Below are 16,882 nucleotides of genomic sequence, written 5' to 3'. Positions count from 1 at the left end.
CACCCTGATTGCCATGGAAAAGAAGGTTTTCCAGGAAATGGGGGATACTATGAAGGGTATGGTCAATTTGGAACTTGCTAACAGAGAGGAGCTATAGCAACAACAGGTGAAGCTAAAAAAGTATTTCCAGAGGGAGTTCAAAGGTTTGCAGACCACAGTGGAATTTTCCTGGAGGATGAATGGGGCTAGCTAATGTATTTGTCTCTGCCTTTTGTAATTAAGTGGCCCAGAAGGAAGAAGTCATGTTGTACTAGCTCAAGTGATACAAAAGCTGATCCCGTCAGCTTGATGAAGAACATTAAAAAGGAAGAAGGAAACTAACCTTATTTAGGGAAGCTTTGCTGTCCTGCTCTCTCCTTCTGTTTACAGCCTTGGAAACTCTTTAGCTCTTTTCAGAATCATAGATCCACCCATGGAGACCAGTCTTTAGCAATAGGTAGGGCAGTGATTTTTCAACCAGGATGCCATGGCACCTGGGGGTGCCTTGAGATCTTTTTAAGAGTAGCATAGTCTTGATGTCTGATACTTGAGTCTGCCCATGAGTGCCTTGAGCCTAAGAAGGTTAAGAACCACCGAGCTAGGGTTTTGGTTTTAGTTAAGCAGGAAGGGGGAGGGGGAGTCTGTGTAGCCATAACTCCGGAGAAATCTTTTTTTTTTTTCTTTTTTTTTTCTACTTTTCAAAAACAAGGTGCCTATTATATTCTGAGACATGCTGCATGAGAGAAAATACAGTAATAACCTTGAGAGTAAATTTGCTTTTCCTGATTGGAGAAAAGTGCTGTGTTATAATTTCAGTCACAAACAGGCCTGAACAAAGTATGGTAATACTGATGCTTTGTCTGATTTCCATGTTGAGAGGCCAATTGTAAACACTACTTTAAGCAGAATAGCAAGGAATCAGTGGCTCAAGGAAATGAGCTGACTCAGAAGAGATGCCTGTTTTTTCTCTTGCCATGTTTTGCAGAAATACAAATGTTTCTGGGTCTTCCACTGAAACAACAGATGTGGGGCTGCAGAAATAGACTCCAAAGCAGTTAAATCATCCCAAAGGTATTTTCTGATACCAGGTAGTAAGTGATTGGAAAGTAATTTGGAAAATTCAGCTACCCTGGAAAGTGGTGATGACTTTAGATTATCACAATTAAAGCCTTCTTGTCAAAGTGGGATAACCTTGTTTTTGAGATGAAACAGTATATAAGGGATCAGGAAGGAGGTAGGTGATGATGGGTATAGCCAAATAAAGTGAAAAAGGAGATTTTAGAGGTCAGGGCATGGTTTTTGGAGTCCCAAAGCTTCATCAAAGTTAAAAGTTGGTGAAACACAAGCAGAATATAAGAATATTGTGTGAGAAATGTGTTGAAAAAATGGTCCCCCTAATAAAGGGAGAAATAACATGCTGCAGTACTGCATGAGAGCATTAGTGGGGTGCACTGCATGCAAATCATACCATGCAAATGCCCTAGTGAACTTGGCTGTTTATCTTTAGCTGAAAAAACTCCTGGAATGTGTATAAGTAGGTTACCTCTGTGCTTGGACCTCTGCCTAAGATTAAATCTGTTTTGTTATTAGGCATGGACTAATTGACAAAATGATCTGAAGTTAACCCAATAAGTAACAAGAGATTTTCATTAAGAAACAGTCTCCTTTGTTGAACAGAGAACTAAAACAACAGGAATCCCCACCTGCAATCATGCCACAGAACACAGTTCAAGGTGGATCAGAAATTCAGCTATGCATGCACCAGGCTTTCACTGGGTTTTGTTTTCTGGATCTCTGTATATGTGAAGACACAACCAACAATGCCACAGAAGGAGATGGAGAGGAAGGACCAGACACAGAAACAATTGGGGGTCATGTCGCTAAAAAGAAAACTAAAGGTGCAAACATAAGAGACAATTTTCTCCTGATCTGACCCCTGAAAGTGCTCTACAGCCATTACCAAACACAGATGCAAAACACTTTAAAAGAGCCCGATCTCATGACAGTCTGAACCCTCCTTACATGAGGGTTCAGATGAAGACGTTCCAAAATGGAGCACTTTCAGTAACTTCTGTTTGCATGCATTAGGAGCAGGGCTGGCCTAATGCAGTTTAGCCCTGCTCCCGACACTGTCTTCAAAATGGGAGTGGGGGAAAGGAGAGAAGGGAGTTTGGCCTGGGGTTTTTTCAGCCAGTGTTCGAGGTTGGGGCAGGTAGATTGGAGCCACCCCCTCTCCCCCTACCTGGCAGGGACTCCAGTCCCCCTACCCCACCCTCCTAGAGAACTGCTGTAATAAAAATGCCAGAGCATCACATGTATTAAGCCCACACGCACTTAAAAATGGCTGTGGGATGTTTTAACTAAAGGTCATTCAATGAGCTTTAGTTAAAGTGCCCCAGCAACCATTTTTAAATCCACGGAGACTTATACACATGATGCTGTGGCAATGCTAACGCATTTTAATTTGAACACAGAGCAGACTCAATTAATCTAGTCTGTTCTTCTGAGCACATGTATAGGTACCCATAGTTCAACTTGTCTGGTGAATCTGAGTCCAGGTAAGGGAACATCCAGGGCCGGATTAACACATAGGCAAATTAGGCACATGAAGAAGGGGCCCCGTTGTGCTTATTTTACAAATCATAATTATTGAGTGAAAAAGTAGGGGCCCATGCATTTGTTTGCCTAGGGCCCACTAAAGGGAAACATCTTAAAATAATAGTTTATGGTGTGTCAACACAAAACTTCACAGGTTGGATCAAAGCTAAAGTAAGAGAGGGCTATGTCCCACATAGAAGCAAAGCATTTTGGGTATGCAAGAGCTACTAAAATCAACAACTAGACTGAGTTAAACTTATATCCCTAAGTATGTATCTGTGCTACAGATTGCTGTGTAATATAGAGATACTTGAGCAAGCTTTAAATGAGCTAGCTCATGTACTATGAACAATCTTACTTTAGTAGCATGGAGCTTCACATGAATCAAATGTAATCTGCCTCTTGACAGAGGAAAGTGACCTGCATGGAGCTCCATAGTGCTGTGGTTAGACTGCACTATGTGGTTAGGATGTCTTGCTGAGACTTAGAGCACACTGAAGACACCGTCTAAGGATTTCTTGTGGAATGTCAATATTTCCCCTTTAGCCATCCAGGTAGTTGAGGGACAGAGTGGTGTAACTTAAAATGTCAACTCCCTTTAGCATGCCACAGCTTTGTGTTCCTTCTGCTAAACAGCAAGTCAGAACATGCAAGTACCCTGGTGGTGTGACTGTCAATTCCCAGTTGAACTTGAAAGCTGTTTATCTTCAGCTAAAAAATGCCTAGTATGTGCATATATGGGTTACTGCTCCAAGTCTGTGTGGACAATTCCTTGAGTACTACAGGACCCAGATAAATATTGCTTAAATTGTAGCTAGGGAGGTGGTTCATAGGGTTTGCAAATATTCTCACTCCTCCACACCACACAATGAATGTCTTTGCTGTAGCCTGAGCAAAACTTTTGCATGTTTCAAACTGTGTAATGTTTGGTTTTAGTTTTTTGTTGGGTTTTTTTTTTGGGGGGGGGGGAAGGAGGAGGGAAGGGGGGGTGACATTTTTCTGCCCTTAAACTCAAAGATGTGATATTAAACATCTGGGAGATAAACCTGCACTTACACAACTTTCTTGGAGCAGGTTAACTGTGCCAGGATGCGATACAGACATCTCTTTGTCCTGAGTCAGGGCATGGCAGTGCCACACATGTGCCTGGCAAATCCCCTCCTTAGTGATTCCTAGAGTGCACCTCTTTAAGCAGGGAACTTGGGCAAGTGCTCCCAGGGCTTTGGGAGCCCAATCCTGCAGGGAAATTCCTGGTACCCATGCTCTCCCACAAAGCAAATAGATGTCCATTCCAAAAATGCAACACAAACATTTATCACCTATTGTTGCAGCCGTGACTAGGCACTTGTGGTGCAACCAAGGGGCATGGACATCTCTTTGCTTGGGCTGTGTGCGGCCATAACAATTTTTATGGTGGCACAAAGGTGATGTCCATTTGCAGCCATAGAAAGACATTTGTTTTGAGGCTACATTGGCTGACTTTACCAATTTACAGTGCAGAAGAGAAGTAGTGAGAATGACATGATCAACCAAATCTCAGTATTTGATAGCTGGAACATGGGATGGAGTGCATCCTCGGCAAGTTTGCAGTTGATACCATGCTGAGTAGAGTAATAGATATGCTAGAGGATAGGGCTAAGATTCAGAGTGATCTAGACAAATTGGAGTATTGTACCAAAAGAAATCTTCTGAAGTTCAATAAGGACAAATGCAAGTCCTGCATTTTGGTTCATTTCCTTCTTGTGGACCTCAACGAAACTTAATTCTCCAGGCAGCTGTGCAGGTTAATTTTGTCCTTTAACATGCTTGCTTACTAAGTTTGGTACTGTCCACTTTATTGATTATGATTACATTTATACCAACAAAGGCATGAAGCAGTTAATCATAGGGCAGAGACAGACTTGGTTTAGAAGACCTTTCAGTATCTCTTGGCGTTCAACTAGCACCTCTCTGGGATTCCTGAAATCTCCATGAATCACAGCTGGATCACTGTGTGAATAACATTTTTGTATAGTTTCTCTAAATAAATAGTAGACTGAGTAACCCTGAATATCAGTTCAAGTTTTACTTAAAATGAAGAGGAGGGATAATTTTTGGCCACAATGAAAATAGCAGCCTTACATCGTCCAGATAACTGATGAAGATATTGAACAGAACTGGCCCCAGGAATGACATCTGAGCACTCCACTTGATACTGGCTGCCAACTAGACATTGAGCCATTTATTTGACCCCTTGAGCCTGATGATCCAGCCAGTTTTCTATCCACCTTACAGTCCATTCATCCAACTCGTACTTCCTCAGCTTGTCTGCAAGAATGCTACCAGAGACATATCAAAGGCCTTGCTAAGTCAAGGTATATCATGTCCACTGCTTCCCTGCATCCACAGATCCAGTCGTCTTATCCTAGAAGACAATTGGGTTGGTCAGGCATGACTTTCTTTGATGAATCCATGCTGATTGTTCCTAGTCACCTTCTCCTCTAAGTCCTTAGAAATGGATTCTTTGAGGACCTGCTCCATGATTTTTCTGGGGATTGAGGTAAGGCTGACCAGTCTGTAGTTCCCTGGATCCACCAGTTCCCTTTCTTAAAGATGGGCACTATATTTTCCCTTTTCCATCTGGGACCTCTCCTGATCATCATGAGTTTTGAAAGATTAAAGCCAGGGGCTCTGAAATCACATTGGCCAACTCCCTCAGCACACTTGGGTATATTTCATCCACCCCCATGGATTTGTACACATCCAGCTTTTCTAAATAATCCCTAACCTGTTCTTTTGCTGCTATTGGCTACTCACCTTCTCCCCAAACTGTGCTGCCAGGTGAGTACTTGAGCCTTTTCCACATCATCTGTCAATAGGTTATTAGTTATCTGTCTGTCACTGGAAGGAACCTGAAAGTGCAGTCCTCACAGTGCCAAACCAGGACCTGGGTGGAAGCTTTGATGGTGAGAGTCCTTCCTGGCCATCACCTCACAGGTGCAATAAGAGGAAGAGCTGGCAGTGCCAATGGCTCTAGCATTGTGACCTCCTCCAGTTATTTCTCTGGGTCTCTTAAGTTTGCTTCCTAATTCTTCCTGCCCTTCTCCCCAAGCAGACCTTTCCTAGCAGTCAGGAAAACTTTCCTGTTTGCTGTCCCAAATTTTTTACTCCCTGTTCACTCAGAGGGGTCTACTATTTATACTCTCCTGGGCCTGGACTGGTTCTGCTCCTTTGTTAGGGCTTTTGTCACAGGTAGGTAGCAGTCATGCAGCTCACAGCACTCCCAGCTGCTCAGAGCCAAATACACAACCAACCAACAAAGACTCACCAACACAAACATACAGACAGTCCTGGGTCACTTACCTTCCAGGAGCAGTATCTGGTGCCTGGCTCTTCTTCCCCTTCCTACTTTTGCTCCCAGCAACCTGCTTGCAAACTGCCCTCCTTGCAAACTTATCATAGAAGTAGGGTTGGAAGGGACCTTGTACATCTTCAAGTCTGACCCCCTGCCTGGGCAGGAGGAAAACGGGGCTCAAATGACCCCAGCCAGGTAGGCATCAAGCCTCTTCTTAAAGACCCCCAGGGTAGAAGCCAGCACCACTTCCCTTGGAAGTTGGTTCCAGATCCTAGCCGCCCTGACTGTGAAGTAGTTCTTACGGATGTCTAATCTGAACCTACTCTCCAACAACTTGTGGCCGTTATTCCTTGTTATCCTGGGGAGCGCTAGGGGAAACAAGGTCTCCCCCAAACCCTTCTGGTCCCCCCTAGTGAGTTTATAGATGGTCACCAGGTCTCCCCTCAGCCTTCTCTTGTGAAGGCTGAATAGGTTCAGGTCCCGTAGCCTCTCATTGTAGGGTCTGCCCTGCAGTCCCCAGATCATGCAGGTGGCCCTCCTCTGGACGCTCTCAATGTTGTCCACATCCCTCTTGAAGTGGGGTGCCCAGAACTGGACACAGTACTCCAGCTGTGGCCTGACCAGTGTTGCATAGAGGGGGGGATCACCTCCTTGGCCGTACTTGAGATGCACCTGTGGATGCACGATAAGGTCTGGTTAGCCCTGCCGGCCGTGACCTTGCATTGTTGACCCGTGTTCATCTTGGAGTCAATAATGACTCCAAGATCCCTTTCTGCCTCCGTGCTCTCAAGAAGGGAGTTTCCCATCTTATAAGTGTGCTGCTGGTTACTACTGTCCAAGTGTAGCACCCTGCATTTGTCAATATTGAAACGCATCCTGCTTTTGTTAGCCCACCCTTGCAACTTATCCAGGTCTTGCTGCAGTCTTTCCCTCCCTACTAGCGTTCCTACCTCACCCCAAATTTTGGTATCATCAGCAAATTTAAACAGATTGCTTTTCACCCGATTTTTCATCCAAATCGCTGATAAAGAAATTGAACAGTGCGGGCCCATGGACCAAGCCCTGGGGGACTCCGCTGCCCACTTCCCCCCAGGTCAAATATGACCCATCCACCACCACCCTCTGAGTACGACCCTTCAGTCAATTTGCAATCCATCTGACTATGTAGGCATCAATGCCACAGTCACCTAGTTTTTTAATGAGGACGGGGTGGTCGACAGTGTCAAAGGCCTTGCTGAAGTCCAGAAAGACTACACCCATGGCGACACCTGCATCCAGTGCTTTTGTGACCTGATTGTAAAAGGCAATCAGGTTGATCTGACATGACCTGCCCCTAATGAAACTGTGCTGGTTGCCCTTGAGCATCATCCCCGATGCTGACCCGTCACAGATGTGCTTCTTAATGATCTTCTCAAAGAGTTTCCCCAGGATTGAGGTAAGTCTGATGGGCCTATAGTTGCCAGGGTCCTCCCTCCTCCCTTTTTTAAAGATGGGGACCACATTGGTTATCTTCCAATCATCTGGCACCTGGCCCAAGCACCATGAGCGCTCGTAAAGCCGTGCCATGGGCCCTGCAATAACCCCTGCTAGCTCCCTCAACACCCTGGGGTGGAGAGCATCTGGACCTGCTGATCTGAAAACTTCCAGCCCCTCCAGAAGCACTCTAACCTGGTCCTCCTCTACCTTAGGTCTGGAGGCGTTCCCCTCGAGTCTGTCTTGAAACATGGTGGGGAAGTCCCGGTCCCTGCACAAGAAAACAGAGGTGAAGAATTTGTTAAAGAGGTCTGCTTTCTCCTCTGGCGCAACCACCAGGTTGCCCAGCGTATCTTGCAGGGGCCCCACATTTCCCGGTGCCTTCTTCATCCTCCCTATATATTTGAAAAAGGACTTTTTATTATCTTTGATCTTGAACGCTAGTCCTAGCTCTATGTCCGCCTTAGCTTTCCTAACAGCCCCCCTACAGGCCCGAGCAGTGGAGGTATACTCTTCTTTGGAGATAGCCCCCACCCTTCCACCGGGTGTACACCGCCTTTTTGGCAACCAGGCATTGCCGGACGTCCTTGGTGAGCCAGGGGGGCTTTTGGGCACTCTTGCCCCCCTTGCTTCTTGTTGGGATTGTCGCCCCTTGGGCCCTGAGTATCGTCTCCTTAAGGAACGACCACTCATCCTGGGCACTGAGTTCCCCTGCCCTCGAGAACCCCAGCGCCTCTCTCACCAGTCTCCTCAACTCGTTGAAGTTGGCCCTCTTGAAGTCTACGGCTACCGCCTTGCTGCAGGCCCTTGACACCCTGCGCTGGATGATGAATTCCAGCAAGTGATGATCACTATCACCCGGGTGGTCAAGGACCTGGAACTCCCTTACCAGATTATCGCCTGTGGCCAGGACCAGGTCCAACAGGGCATTTCCTCTGGTGGGACTGTGCACCTCCTGGGTTAAGTGAAGGTCTTGTATCTCAGCCAGGAACCTCCTGGAACAGTCTGACCTGGCTGACTGCTCCTCCCAGCAGATGTCCAGGTAATTTAGATCACCCATGACAACTACATCCCTTGCCTTAAGTGCCTCTGCAAGCTGGCCTGAAAATGCCCGGTCCAGCTCCTCCCCTTGGTTGGGGGGTCTGTAGTAGACCCCCACCGTTAAATCCCTCTCCCCACGACCCCCTTGTATCTTGACCCAGAGCACTTCAGCTTGCCCCTCCTCTGACCCCATTTTGCTGGCAGAGGATGTGTATTGCTCTTTGACATAGAGCGCCACACCCCCCCCCCTTTCCTTCCTTCTCTATTCTGCCTGTAGAGCCTATAGCCCCTAATGCTAACTGCCCAGTCATGGGATGAATCCCACCACGTTTCTGTAAGCCCTACTATGTCTGGGTTTGACCTGGCTATTCTGAGGGCGTGTTCCTCCTGTTTGTTCCCCATACTACGAGCATTGGTATATAGGCATTTAAGGCCTTGCATAGCTGCGCGTGCCACCCCCCGATTAGGAAGACTATCTGGACCCCTGTTTCTTACCTGGGCACTTCTTGCATGTGTCACCTGTCTTGCTCAGGTGGTGTCTCCACATCTTCCTGTGGCCCCCCTCCCCTGGCAAGGCTAGTCTAAAGCTCGCTGTATGAGATCAGCCAACCTGGAAGAGAAGACACGCTTGCCTTTAAGAGACAGGTGAAGCCCATCCCGCCCCAGCAAGTCCCCCGCCCAAAAGCATGGGTCATTATCTAGGAACCCAAGGCCTGCCTGGTGGCACCAACTCCATAAGCACCGGTTGACCTCACCAATGCAGGCCTTGTGTTGCTGTCCCCGCCTACTCACTGGAAGAAGAGAGGAGAATACCACCTGTGCCCCCGTCTCCTTAAGCTTGGCCCCCAGAGCCTCAAAGTCCTTCATAATGCAGTTAGGGTTGCCCCTGGCTGCATCATTCATTCCCATGTGGATGACAACCATGGGGTACTGGTCTGCAGGTTGTATGTAGGCTGGGATCCTCTCCGTGATGTCCCGAACCTGAGCCCCAGGCATGAAGCAGACCTCCTGCGTCATGGGGTCAGGCCGGCAGATGGGACCTTCCAGTCCTCGTAGGATGGAGTCTCCGATGACGAGGACCCGGTGTTTCTTCCTGCTGGTGTTCATTCTCTGCCCATTCCATGTCATGTGGAGAGTGGCATCATCCTCGCTGGAGGCATTTGCTCTGTCTTTCTCCATCACCGCTGCCAGGGCCTCAAACCTGTTCCCCAGGTGTACCTGGGGAGCTTCCACTATAGCCCGAGCAGCTCTGGATCTGGACACCTTCTGCCACTCCTGCATTGGATGCATCTCCTGTGGGGGCTGTACAGTGGGCGACTGGACCTGCAGAGAACAGAGATAGGCATCAATTTCATCCGCTGCCTCCTTTCTCCCCCTCAGCCTGCTCACCTCAGCCTGGAGCTCCCTCACCTGCTCCTCCAGGGCCCTAAGTTGGGCACAGGAGGGACAGGCAAGGGGACCACCAGCCCCCCCGCAGGACCCCACTGAGCCCCCCCCCACAGACTGGGGGTCAAGGGGCCGCCGACCCCACCATGAGCTCCATCTGGGTGGAGGCCTCAGAAGAGCCCATAGCAGGTGGCAGTGCCAGGGTGAGGCCCCTGGCAGCGGCGCTCTTCATCTGCACCATGTCTGCAGAACTGCGTCTACTGCTCTCGCTTGCTGGAGGTGCCCCTCTGGGCTGCTACCTTGTGCCCGCTTTACGCGAACGCCGGCACAAACGTCAGCGCGCAGTTACAGAGTGCGCCTGTTTGCATGCACTGTTTGCACGCGCTGCCCGCACATGGCTCGGGAGCGTGGCTCCCTGTCGAGCGAGCTAAGAGGACTCCGAAGGGCTTCCCCTTCGGATCTGCTTCAGCTGTGCTCTACCCTCTGCCCCACTTACCTTAGGGGGAATCAGCTGTTGCTGCCCCCTCCTCTGTCTTCTCGGCTGCTGCCATCGCTGTTCTCTGCCTGCTGCCTCCGCCGCCGAGGTAAGGGGGCACACATGCATGTGTGGCACACGTGCGCCCTGCTCCCTCTGCTCCTAATCCCGACTTGTCTTTCCTTACCTGAAAAATTGGCAAAGCAGCTCTGTATTTCTAACTCTGTCCGCTTAGAATCCATTATAGTCATGGTAAGTGGGCCAAAACCATCTCTATGTACCTTGACAACAGAGAGAGAGAGAATGAGTCATAGTAATTGTAAGCAACAAAACCATATCACAGCATCAAAATCAAATGAGTAATCTTGTAGCTTGCCTTAAGGCAAATATCTAGCTGATCTCATATCAAACTGCAACAAAATGTCAATGCTTCAATAGCTTTGACATTTCTTTACTATCAGGAGGCAATAATGAATCCTTCTGAGCTACTAAGAGATGATTATATCAGAATAAGAAGATAATGCATTTTATCTCTGGAAATAACCTCCCCTTCACTGCATTTGAGAATAACCAATGGCCAATGAACAACCTGGTGATAAACTATAGCAACCAAATAAGACTCTCCTGGATTTAGTGTCAAGTACACAACATAAAAAATAGATCTACTGAGCAGGAGAAGATGAGTATATTTTGAGGCAAGCCCTGATTTTTCAGTTGGAAAAAGGATACATCTTCAAAGCAGAGGGCAAGAGGTACCTATAACAGAGCTGGGTAATGCTTAAGTTGTAGTAAGTTCCAATGATATAAATAGATATAATATCAGAGAAAGCTGCAGGCAAAAGTGGTAGCATACATAATTCAGCAAAAAAGGGTCCATTTGAAATTTGACTGGACTTGTTACGTAAGAAAAGCAAGTGCATACTCCATCCAGTACACAGAAAGGACGGCTACAGGACAGGCATATTCTAAACCTTATTGATTTTAGGGATAGAGCTGTTTCCATGGGCATTCCTTGTATTTAAAAAGGAACACACCACTATGGGGTAATATCTCCACAACTAAAATGTCCATTTTACATGCCTCCTTTCTCCAGAGTCAAACTGCAGGATAATTGCCTAACTGGTCACAGTGGCTGGGATGGCATGTAGGGTAGCATTGGTTTGTACTGCACCTGTGATTCAAAATCAGTTGGGTTTCATAAATTGAGAACAACACTTTAAACTGTATCTGGAAACAAACTGGATACCAGCACATTCTGCATACATCATGTGTTCGGCATGGCATGCACTGATGTATCAGTGAGTAGCTGCATGTTGTGTTAGCTGCCAATTTGTACCAGACTTTTTTATGACTCGTGCCATACTCAGTTTTACAACTTTTTCTGCTGTCTAGATGTGACAAGTTTCCAAGTTTTCTCTGATGCCAGTAGATGTGTTCATCATTTTCTCAGTGTCAGATGCTTTTTCAACCCATGTACTTATGCGTGTATTACTTGGAATGACACCATTAAAGATAATGGAGTGACACCAAGGACAAATTTGGCTTTATTAGAATAAAAGCAATAATCGTTTAAATGATTATTAATCTATCTTTAACATATCCAAATTATATGTGGGTATTTGGGGGAAAGAAGGGGTTCCCCTTCTCTGATGCTCACCCTCCCTACTTTCTGTTTCACAGTTATCTGTACAAACTGGCATGTTTCAGTCTGGTTCTAAAATTATCAGGATCGGAGACCAGTGGAATAAAGGAAACACAGTTTCCCTTTAAAACAAGTAGCGTGGGACTTTGTCCTTAAATAATGGTAAATGATTGAATGAAGTCAAAATATAACATTAGCATTTTTCATAAAATAAGAACGGAGTTAAATAGTCAGCCATTGTAGTACCAACAGCCACTGTTATTCCTTGTTTTGAAGCAGAAAAGCACCTATGTGCCATTGCCTTGATAAGAGATAAAGTAAATGGTTGAAGTTTACACATACTTAAGAGATTGATGAACCGGGATAAACTTAAGCATCTGCTTAAGGGCTTTTCTGATTCAGGGCCTAATTAATACTATTGTCACTTAAAGGAAATGGTGTTAACTTGGTTCTCTTCTGAATTCCACAGTAATAAAGAATGGATTGCTGCTTGGGAATTAATCTTGCTTCTTGATATGGTCTCTTTCCCCCCAAAAAAGTCATTGAGGGCTAAGATTTTTAGGCTTTTTAAATTTGTGTACCCTAAACAATACTTAAGCATTAGTGTGGCTGTGAGGAAATCTATCTACTGTATTTCATGGTGTAGAAAGAGAGTTTTGAAGCCCAATTTTTAACTCTTAAAATTCAACCTTGACTTATACACCATATACCGCATTGACCTGTATACCATGAAATATGGTATATTAAAATACTGTTGCTGTTATTAAAATACTAGTGTTGTATTGAAATACTAGTAAAGTAGTTTGTCTTACTATCTGAATAGTTGAATGATCAAGTGAACCTTTTCCAGTGAAACCAAAGTACCTTTGTAATGCAGTAATTCTCTGCAAGGAGAAATGCATTTAATCTTGCTTCTTGAAATGGTCTCTTTCTGCCCCAAAAAGTTCTTTATTCTCTTGACCCCAGTCTTTTCAAAGTAAGAAAAAATATATTTAGCATCATTATCTCTCTCTAACAAAGTTGTATAGGTAAAGTGTTTTAATTAAGAAAACGGTCTCTGTGCTAATGTTCATAATTAAGAAGTCTTTTAATTAGTAAATCTTTCCAGTTATATTCCTATCCATCCTATTGTGGAAGAGATTGTCCTTCATGTTGAATTACATTTTTTATTTTCTCTTTGAATTTGTATCATGTCAATCCAGATAGTGACACTTCCCATTCAACATACTGAGTCAGTTCACTGACTCACTGAAAAATTTTCATGATGTCCACTATCTACCTGTATAAGGAGCTGACAGCCTTGCCCAGCTCATATGAACCTTCCTAAGCAGTAGTCCTAAATTATACTATAAAATATAGTTCATAAGCTACTTGTTTGAAGGTATAATCAGTCCTAATTTGATTTCACACTTCAGTGGGACCTCACAGTGTAACTTTGTGGTGAGGAGAATGGTTTTATAGGAATTAAATTCAGATTCAAGACAGCTGGGTTTATTTCTTGCCCATGATATAATTTCTATTGTAGCTGTCAGCAAGTTTCTCTTCCATTTTTCTCCATCTCACACTCATTTTCTCTTATCTCTAGAATAAGGGGGGATAAAATACAGCCCTCAGGCTGGACCACCCAGTGATTCCAGCCCTGTCTGCCCATCCCACTCCTGGATGCAAAGTGCTGCACCTAGGGAGGAAAAATGTCCAGCACACCTACAGCCTAGGGAATGACCTGCTGGGTGGCACGGAAGTGGAAAGGGATCTTGGAGTCCTAGTGGACTCCAAGATGAACATGAGCCAGCAGTGTGACGAAGCCATCAAAAAAACCAATGGCACTTTATCGTGCATCAGCAGATGCATGACGAATAGGTCCAAGGAGGTGATACTTCCCCTCTATCGGGCGCTGGTCAGACCGCAGTTGGAGTACTGCGTGCAATTCTGGGCACCACAATTCAAGAGGGATGCGGATAACCTGGAGAGGGTCCAGAGAAGGGCCACTCATATGGTTAAGGGCCTGCAGACCAAGCCCTATGAGGAGAGACTAGAGAAACTGGATCTTTTCAGCCTCCGCAAGAGAAGGTTGAGAGGCGACCTTGTGGCCACCTATAAGTTCATCACGGGGGCACAGAAGGGAATTGGTGAGTATTTATTCACCAAGGCGCCCCCGGGGGTTACAAGAAATAATGGCCACAAGCTAGCAGAGAGCAGATTTAGATTGGACATTAAGAAACACTTCTTCACAGTTCGAGTGGCCAAGGTCTGGAACGGGCTCCCAAGGGAGGTGGTGCTCTCCCCTACCCTGGGGGTCTTCAAGAGGAGGTTAGATGAGCATCTAGCTGGGGTCATCTAGACCCAGCACTCTTTCCTGCTTATGCAGGGGGTCGGACTCGATGATCTATTGAGGTCCCTTCTGACCCTAACATCTATGAATCTATGGATGCTGTTCCCCACCCACCCATGGCCCCCATCCTATCTGCCTGGCTGAGCACACCCTGCCCAGAGGGGTCCCAGCCAGTCTCGACGGAGACCCCCACCTGCCCGCTTTGTCCGACACTCCTGGCAATGGATACAGAGCAGACAGACCTGGGCCAGATAAGATCAATTGCCCTCCCACCCCACACTACACCTGGTCAGGTCAGCACCCCTCTCACTTCCCATCCCTATCCCCCCGCACTCCACCCACAGCAGTTCACCAAAAATCCTATAATGGCCCTTCAGCCAACAGAATTGCCTACCCCATCTGTAAAATGTCATCTCTCTAGGACAGAAATTGTCTCTTTCTGTGTATGTGCAGTGCCTGGCTCAGGGGGGGTGTGAGCTCAGATAAGGACTTTGATTACAACTGTATTATTACAATGACTGGACTTGAATGTAGGAAATCTGAACATTGCATTCAGAATTTTCATCATGTGTATGAGATTGATCTAAGAAGAGAGGGCTGCTAGCAGAGCGTAAAAGGTCTTAAACGGAAATTATCTGGTGGAAATAAAATTCTCCTTAACCACACTCTGGGCCAGCACTAATACATTCTCTCTCTCTCTCTCTCTCTCTCTCTCTCTCTTTCTCTTTCTCTCTCAAATTTACCCACAGTATAATTCAAGCCTCTGACAATGTGACATGTTATATGGATGGATCAGCTGAAGCAGATACAGCTGTGTAAATATGGGACACAGGTGCCTGAGTTTATGTTTGCTGTGAAATTTGTTACCACATTTTGGGGCCTGACTCACTCGTCGTTTTAGAAGAGAAGATGAATGTAGTCAGTGCTTATGAATGGCGCTGCCCTCTGTGGTCTGCTTCATCCTCTCATGTGAAATCCAAGAAGTGTACTAGACTGCTCTGTAAACAAAAGTTGGCATGAGCAAATGGGAATTTTTATTTAATAAAGCAGGCTGGATAGATATTCGTATTCTCTGCTGAATATTTACTGTTGTCTTGCCTTTGTGGAAGTGGGGTAACGCAAGCACTTTAAGAAATGGATCGCAACATTTCCTAGTTTCACTGGAACTTATATAAACAAAGTATCTGGCATCAGGCATGAAATGATTACTTAATAACTTCCCATCGCTTGAAGATTGCAGACTTCAGCACTGTATATCCAATGACAGAAGGCAGCATATAAGCCTGCTGCCTAGTGCCTACCTTCCTTGTTCGGTATCAGCCAGCCAACCAAGAGATGCCTCTAACAGAAACAATTTGGTGGGAAAGGGGACAAATTTGGCATGGAAGGGAGGGGAACCAGGACCAGTAGAGCAGGAAATAGTGATTGTGAAGGGTTACAGATATCCCTGTCCCCTGTGCTCAGAGCCGCTTTGTTCTCTTAAATGCTTCTTTTATCATTTCCTATCACTATGCTCCTTTGTAAATCAAAGCAGGATATCTGTATTTGTTCTAAGAACCACACATGGAGGAAATTGCTGTCATTCTTTTTCCTCAGTTGAAACACCCCCACATTGCAGATATAGTGAAGCACTTGTCATTCTCCTTCCTCTCTTTTGTGACATCCTGAAGAGACCTCATAGGACCACAGGGTTAAATATCACCATCACATGGAAAAAGAAAGCTAAGAATTTTTCTGGTAATAATCTGTGACTTCTAGTGTGTACACATTTAGACATGGTTCAGAAGGTCAATTGTAAGAATAGGCCATGGATAAAAACACGCCCACATATTTTAGCAGCAATTGGATAATAAACCTACTTTTGACAGCTTGTAGAATCATAGAAAAGAAGGGCTGCAAAGGAACTCTGGAGGTCATCTAGTTCAACCCCCTGCCTGAGGCAGGATCCTTCCGATCCAAATCATCCTATACAAATCCTCACCTAGCCAATTACTAAAACAAGGCAGTCAACCCTGATACACACCCACAAGGCATAACACCCTAATATGCTACAGGTAAAATAAAGGGGCAACAGTAGCCAGTGTCTTGCTCTGCAAGGGTTGTTAAAATATGCTTGAGAGATCCAAGGAAGAGGGCCATGCCCCCCACTGCAGATGAAGGCATAAGGTAAAATTGCTTCCTACTGCAAATATGACTATTGATCAGATCTGATGAAGGGGTAAGACCCTCTAGCCAGGAACCTCCAGCTTTTAGTCCCAGCAGGAGCATTAGCACATCCCAGTCAAAATCCCTAACGTTGGCTGCAGCTAATATCAAAAAATCCTTCCCAGCCCCATGTGGCAACCAGCAAAGCCCAGAAGCATAGGAAATACCCATAGCATATAGTATGGGCTTAACTACTGCTAGTTCCAACTTGTCCAACTACTTCTTGACGATCTCCAGTGATAGAAATTTCACAACTTCCATGAGCAGTCTATTCCACTGTCATTCTCCTTGCTCTCTTATGTGACATCCTGAAGAGATCTCTTAGGAACACAGAGTTAAACATCATGATAACATTGAAAAAGCGAGCTAAGCAATTTTCTGCTAATAATCTATGAATCTAACAGTGAAGTTTTTCCT

The sequence above is a fragment of the Alligator mississippiensis genome, chromosome 5, assembly GCF_030867095.1.
Source record: "Alligator mississippiensis isolate rAllMis1 chromosome 5, rAllMis1, whole genome shotgun sequence".
Classification (NCBI taxonomy): Eukaryota; Metazoa; Chordata; order Crocodylia; family Alligatoridae; genus Alligator; species Alligator mississippiensis.
Note: the sequence above shows the minus strand (reverse complement) of the source record.